Below are 8,220 nucleotides of genomic sequence, written 5' to 3'. Positions count from 1 at the left end.
TGAAAAGGGCATAAGGCCATTTTGTCCGGCCAAAAGATCTTGACATGATTAATAAATGTGTAGTGTTTATGTTGACCTATACAATCAAAAGCCCATGAGTTGGCATGACACGAATTGCCATCTCACCTGGTTTACACTCGCTGCAAGCTTGAATCTTCAAATAGGTTCTAAAGATTTGCTTCTTTTGGCGATTTGGGTTTCACTATTTTTGGCTCAACTGATAGATTCTTTGCTGATATTTTGATTAGTTTATCACAAGCTGGTTTTTGTGTTGGTTATCTAATTTTCATTGGCAATACTTTACTGGTGTTGTTGATTTGAGCCCCAGAATTATGGGATTGTCATCCAAGAGTTTTTCCGTGTAGGGGTGTTTGGTGTATCAATGGTAGAATTCAATTGCAAGTTTGACCTGTTTCTTGTTTAGTATTTTTGTTGATCAGGTTGATCTTTAAGCAATAAAGGTCGTGACATATGATGGTTTTCTTGAAACAAAGCCTTAGGGGTATTTAATTCCATATGATGTGCCCTTATGGCCTGTTTGAAAGTTTAAAAAAGGAGGGGGAGTAGAGTAAAGTGAGGGGGCGTAATTTAATTACCTTGTTTGGAAGTTTTTAAGGAAAAAGGGAGAAGGGTTTGGAGGGGTTTCAACTACCTCTAACCCCTCATTTTTAATTCCCCCAAATTGGAGAGATTTGGAGAGAGAGTAGAGTAGATAAATTATTGACCAAATAAATTTCCCAATTAATCCTTTCTAAATTAATTACAAACTAATTATATAAATAATCTTTGTTTGTTTCCTGAGAAAATTTAAGGTGAATGAAAAAATAAATTGAATCTCACTGTTTGATTGATAATGAAGCTAAACAACCATGTCATTTTCGCTAAAAACCATTGAAAGACCACGAAAATGAAAAAATAGTTAGTAGGCAGATCAAGCAGGCAGCGGCAGCAGCGACTGGAGGTTAGAGGCTGCAGCGGCCGGCGTCGGAGGTGGGCAGACCAAGCAAACGCCGTGACTGGAGGTGCGTGAACTCTAAGTCAGTCTCTGCCTCACTAGGTTGATCGGCTGCTTAGTGGGCGTGAGTCAATCACAATGAGGTCAGTCTCACATGGGCAGACGCTGGCTGTGGTGACGGCGGCTTGGATGGCGACAACGTGGTTGGCGAAGTCACCACCAATCCCAATCCCAAACCCCAAACCCAAACCTTTGCTTTCACCTTCACCTCCAACTTCACCCACTCCTTCTCCCCTCTCTACTCTACCTTTTCAAATCCTCCGCTGCACCTCCGACCACCACCATCACGACCCAATCTTCGCCGCACAAATCCTCCCCGCTCGCCACTTCTCCAACTCCACCTTTTTCTCCAAACTCAACAAACCCTCTCTCAATTTCAAGCTTCTCGAACCCAACACTACTGTCACTGATCATTTCCAGTCCAATTCGGAAGCCACGAAAATGAAAAAATTGATTCATACATTGGATTTTTATTTTTATTATAATTTTTTTAAGGTAATAAAAATTATTTTATAATAGTTAATAATAGTTTTATATTTTATTAGTGTTATTTGATAGAATGAGAATGTTGATTAAATAATTATTTAATCTAACAAATTAATCATAGACCAATGTTGCAAGTTCATTTTTAAATAGGAGTAAATTTGTCTATTTAAATCATTTCCTCTTATTTCCATCTTAATTTTAAAAACATTCAAAGAAGAGAAATGGCTAATTACTCCCTTCCTCTATTCTAATTTTAAAAACATCCAAACAAGATAGAAGATAACCATTCCCCTCTACTCTCCTCCCCACTACTCTCCTCCCCTCCACTTCCTCTTTAAACTTCCAAACAGGCCATTAATATGATGCACATTACCTTAATATAACATTAAGATGTATAATTCATTTAGTTTTTTCTAACATTACTGTAATGTAAGATTACAAAATATATCATATTACCATAATCACATCACCTTCTTAAATGGGGGTAATCTTACATTACTTAGTAGTGGGATGTGATAATTTATTGAAGAGAAATTATATATCCACAACATTTTTATAACATTTTTACAACAAATCATAGGTAGTATATTGTTACTGGTTGTTATTGTTAGGGCAAAAAAGTAATCTTACTGTTAGGTCCAAATTTGAACCAATAACAACTAACCACCTATAATTTGTTGTGAAAATATTGTAAAAATGTTATGGACGTAGCACCTCTCTTTACTGAATTCACAAAATTATCCATACTAAAAATATATATATATATATATATATATATATTTTACTCAAGAGAATTATTAAAATATCAAAAAACCTCTAAAATACCTCAAAACCTCTAAAATGACTAAAATGCACAACGAATGTCCAAAATATCCCAAAAACCTTAAAAATGACCAAAATGCCCCCCTTCCCCCCCAAACCTTCAAAATGACGAAAATACTTTAGAAATCTCTAAAATTACTAAAATACCCTGAAACCTAAAAAATGACCAAAATAACCTTAAACTTAAAAAATGACCAAAATACTCTCGAACCCCTAAAATAACCAAAATACCCTTGAAACAAAAAAAAAAAAAAAAAAAAAAAAAAAAAGACCAAAATATACCTGAAACCTCAAAAATGACCAAAATACCCCAAAATCTATAAAAATAAAAATAACCCTGAAACCTTTCAAATGACCAATGTAAGGACCTGATTTAGACTCCTAGCCCAATGGTATATGGACTTAAGCCCAAAACAATAAATTTGTAGAGAATAGGTTGGAAAACTGGCCTTTCGTGAACCAGATAACAGAGAAACAGGTTTTGATACTAAAAAGAGAAGGATAACAGAAGTTTGTTAAGGAATAACGTTCTTGGATTGGTTCGAGGACACTGATTCTTAAATATTTACTCTTAAAACTTTATTACAAATATGTTTACAGTTTTTTCTGTGTTTCTTTTTGCATTTTTGGCCACCAGTAGCCTTGAGTGATGGCCCTGTGTGCCAAAGATCTACCTCCGGTGTGGCTCCCACAAATCCACTCGTGTAACTCCTCCAGCAGTAATTCTGTTGCCTCAGGGTGTATGCACAGCAAGTAGGGCCCAAAAAATGAGCGTTTATATAACTTTTGGTCCTCGGACAACCAAAATCGAGGAACCTTCCTATGCACCTTTACTGCTTCTGATTTTTCCTCAGGCAGGATGTCGTCCTTCAAGAATGATATTATGGGGTCCATCCAGCTAGGCCCTACCCTGACTTGGTGAACATGGACCATTTCTTTCTCCACCCCTACGAGTTTGTACAAATCTTCCACAAGGATGACCCGAGGAAGACCTTGTGCCAAGGAGGTAGCAAGAGTGGCTAGGGAGTTAGCATGGGTGTTTCCACTTCTAAGGATGTGCAACAAGTTGAAAGATTCGAATCCCGACCGTAGGTGTCCCACCTGACTTAAGTACCTCTGCATTCTTTTGTCCTTCGCCTCAAATTCTCCTTTTACTTGGCCAATGACTAATCTTGAGTCCGAGAACATCTTTATCGTCTTCCCGCCCATTTTTTGAACCATGGTCATTCCTATTAGCAGGGCCTCATATTCAGCCTCGTTATTTGTGGTCGAGAAGCCCCAGTCTTAGCGACTTCTCAATAGTGATTTTCTCGGGGGATATTAATACTATCCCCACCCTGGGCCCCTTTTGGTTTGCTACGCCATTGACGTACACTTTCCATGATAGGGGGTCCTATTGGAAGATCATGCCAACTGATTTTCCATCCATGTGTTGTGCTTCTGTCACTTCTTCTAATGGGGGGTTCAATAAACTTGGCCACCAAGTCCGTGAGGACCTGGCCCTTGACAGAGGTACAAGGCATGCACTTAATATCAAAAGCCCCAAGGATCGTGCCCTATTTAGCAATCCTTCCCGTGTAATCAGCACTTCAAAGTATAGCTTTAAGTGGGAGCTGAGTCAGGACGACAACTGTATATGCTTGGAAGTAATGAGGAAGCTTTCATGTACCAAGCACCACCGCCAAGACAGCCTTTTCTAGTGGTAGATACTGAACCTCGACCTTATGTAGTGATTTGCTTACATAGTAAACTAGCTGTTGTACGCCATTGTCAACTCATAGCAACACCAAACTTACAGTGTGAGGGGCCACGACGATGTATGCAAATAGGACCTCATCTACCTCAGGACTAGACATGATAGGTGACCGCGATAGATATTCTTTAAATTGTTGGAAAGCCAACGCACACTCTTCGACCCATTCAAATCTTTTCAACCTTTTGATCAAGAGGAAGAAAGGTCTGCACCTATCCGTCAACCGAGAAATAAACTAGTTCAGGGCGGCAACCATTCCGGTAAGCTTCTGGACCTCTTTGGGATTCCGAGGTAGTTGTAAACTGTTAATGACTTTGATTTGATCAGGGTTGACGTCAATACCCCTGTGAGTCACCATGTATCCCAGGAACTTGCCTAATCTGACACCAAATGAGCACTTGGAAGTGTTTAGGCGCAACCTATGTTTCCTCAGGATTTCAAAGATGTTTCCAAGGTTTTTAACGTGCTTAGACACCACCTTACTCTTTACCACCATGTCGTCTATGTAGACCTCAATACTTTTGCCCAATTGGGGTTCAAACATTCTTGTTATCATCCTTTGATAGGTTGACCCTGCGTTTTTTAAACCAAATATCATCACCTTATAATGGTAGTTTCCAGTGGGAGTGATGAATCTTGTCTTTTCTTAGTCGTCCAAAGCAAGTGGTATTTGATGATACCCTTGAAAGGCGTCTAAGAAATTCATCCGAGGATGGCCCACCGTTGCATCCACCAATTGGTCTATTCGAGGCATAGGGAAGGGGTCTTTTGGGTAGGCCTTATTCAAATCCGTGAAGTCCACGCACACTCACCACTTCCTACTCTTCTTCTTCACTACTACGATGTTGGCCAACCATTTGGGGTAGAAGACCTCCTTGATAGCCCTTGCCTTTTTAAGCTTCATCACCTCTTCCCTGACAGTGTCTGCATGTTCTTTAGATGGGCGTCGAGGCAGTTGCTTCTTAGGAGTGATGGATGGGTTAATGTTCAGATGATGGCAGATGAAATTCAGGTCCACCCTTGGGGCCTCATAAGCGTCCCATGCAAACACATCAATGTTTCTTTTAAGGAACACCAATAACTCTTCCTTTTCTTGAGGAGGTAGCTGAGCTCCGACTTGGAAGAACTTCTCCGGATCACCACCTATGACAAATTTTTCCAAATCCTTGCATTCTGGCTCTTCGGTTAGTCCATGGGATGGCGACTCCGGAGTCTTTGATTGCTATAAGTCCCTTTCGGCAGTGGCCGAGAAGCTAGTTTCATGTCGATGTGAGATGGCAGCCACAAGGCATTGCCAAGAAACAAGTTAGTTCCCCACAATTTCTTCGACGCGACCCCCCGAAGGGTATTTCACTTTCTAGTGCAGGGTGGATGAAACGACTTCCAGAGCATGAAGCCAAGGTTTGGCCACAATAGCCGTGTAGGGAGAATAGGCATCCACCACGATGAAGTCTACCTCCACCACTTTCGAACCAGTCTATATGGGTAGTCTGATCTGACCTTTTGGAATAACAGTCTTCCCCTCGAAACTAATCAGAGGGGAATTGTAGGTTGTCAGGTCCTCGGGTTTTAACCTCAGCCCCTTGTACAAGTCAGGGTACATGATCTCGACAGCGCTACCCTGGTCCACTAACACTCTCTTCACATCATACCTTCTTATCCTGAGTGTGACCACCAGAGCATCATCGTGGGGTTGGATGGTTCCTATCTTGTCCTCGTTCGAGAAGCCTAGAACTAGTCAAATTTCCACTCTGGCTCTTTTAGGCTCTGAATTATTACTCTCGACTAGAAACTGAGTTACAAACATCACTCTAGAGGGACAAGAACCGATCCTACCGGGAGCAGCGAAGTTGACATTGATCGTTCCCAAGGGCGGTCTTGAAGAATTATCCCTCCTGGGTTCTAAATTTGTTTAGCCCTCCTAGCCATTGGAATGGTGCAACAGCTGTTTCAGCTTCCCTTCTCAGACCAGCTGGTCTGAGAAAGAAAAACTGTAAACAAATCTGTAATAAAGCTTTAAGAGTAAATATTTAAGAATCAGTGTCCTCGGACCAATCAGTGTCCTCGGAACAATCCGAGAATGTTATTCCTTAACAAACTTCCGTATCCTTCTCTTTTTAGCATCAAAACCTGTTTCTTTGTTATCTGGTTCACGAAAACCCATTTTTCCAACCTATTCTCTACAAATTTATTGTTTTGGGTTTAAGTCCATATACCTGTTGGGTTAGGAGTCTAAATCAGGTCCTTACAACCAAAATACCCCCAATACCTCTAAAATAAGCAAAAATACCTTAAAACCTCGAAAATGACAAAAAATACCCTGAAACCTAAAAAATGACACAAAAAAAAGAAGTACCTCGAAACTTTTAAAATGACCAAAATACTCTCGAAGCCACTAGAATGACCAAAATACCCCAAAAATATATAAAATGACTAAAAATACCCCGAAACAACTAGAATGGCCAAAATACCTTCGAAACATTTGAAATGACGAAAGTTCCTCTAAAACCTCTAAAATAACGATGTAGGGTTAAGGGCTCAAATCACATATTGGGTCTTAAACTTTGGCTGAGAGCATGAGTAGTCCGGGTATGAATAAATGGTAATGAATGGTTCAGAACCAGGACTTAATGAGTAAAATAGGAATGGGAGGGTTGTCCGAGGAGGAATATCTCCTCGGACATGATAATACAACTCAAATCTGTATTCCAACAATCAAGGTGACATTTCAGGAAACTCCAGTGATAAGGATGTGCATCATACACGTATAAGGATAATAGGAACTTAGAAATATTTAAGAAAAAGCTGCTACCACTGCATTGAATGCACTGCAGCTACTTTTCTGATGGGACATGCACTCAAGGAAGGTCTCAAATGATCAACAAGTGTAGGGTTAGGATGGATCAAAAGGAGCTATATAATGAAAGAGATTCTCCATGAGGAAGGGATCAGAAGAATAGAGAAAGAATATTGTAGCAATCTAAATTTTACTTGTACCCAATTGTGACCAATTTATAGAAGTGGGACCTCCTCGGACTGTAAATCCATTGATATCAAAATCTCTTATTTGTGTTTGATTATCATTTAACTCAAGACTAGACGTTGTTCAACTCATTAAGACCTAGTTCTTTAACCCACTCTCTACAAATTCATTGTCCTGGGCTCATTGAGCCAGGATCATACACCTTGGGTTTGGGCTGCAAAACAGGTCCTTACAAACGAGAATAATCTTGAAACCACTATAATAACCAAAATACTCTCGAAATCACTAGAATGACCAAAATACCTTTGAAACCATTAAAATGACCAAAATATCCACACCAAAAAAAAAAAAAAAACCCAAAATACATTGAAACCTCTTGAACAACCAAAATAACCCTGAAACCTCTAAAATGATCAAAAATTCCTCAAAACCTATAAAATGATATAAAAAATTAAAAAAAAAAACCCCCAAAACCGTCTAAATGACTAAACTATTTCAAAACTTTTAAACTGGTCTAAAATACCCGAAACCTTCGAAATAAACAAAAGTTTCAATTTTTTTTTTTTTTTTTACGTCATTTAGTGTTTTCAAGGGTATTTTGGTCATTTTTAGGTTCCAGAATATTTTTTGGTCATTTTAGAAGTTAAAGAGTATTTTGGCCATTTTAAATATCTTAGAATATTTTGGTTATTTTTGAGATTTCAATGAAATTTTGATCATTTTAGAGGTTTGGGTATATTTTGGTCATTTTTGAGGTTTTAGTGTATTTTTGGTCATTTTTGAGATTTCATGGGCATTTTTGGTTATTTTGAGGTTTTAGGGGGGTATTTTGTTCATTTTAAGGTTATAGGGGTATTACGGTCATTTTTGAGATTTTGGCGGTATTTGGGTCATTTTAGAGGTTTCAAGTTTTTTTTTTTTTTGCTCATTCTAGAGGATTTGAGGGCATTTTGGTCATTTTAGCGATTTCGGGGTGTATTTTAATCATTTAAATGTTTTAGGGTATTTTAGTCATTTTCGAGGGGGTTTTTTTTGGGGGGGGAGGGGTGGTGAGGGGTTTGCTTATTCTAGCAGTTTTAGGGGTATGTTAGTCAATTTAGAGATTTCGGGGCTATTTTGCTCATTGAAGAGATTTCAGGGCATTTTTGGTTGTTTTGAGGT

This window comes from Quercus lobata, chromosome 11 (assembly GCF_001633185.2).
Source record: "Quercus lobata isolate SW786 chromosome 11, ValleyOak3.0 Primary Assembly, whole genome shotgun sequence".
NCBI classification, from domain to species: Eukaryota; Viridiplantae; Streptophyta; class Magnoliopsida; order Fagales; family Fagaceae; genus Quercus; species Quercus lobata.
The sequence above is the reverse complement of the archived record's forward strand: the minus strand, read 5'-3'. Positions refer to the sequence as shown.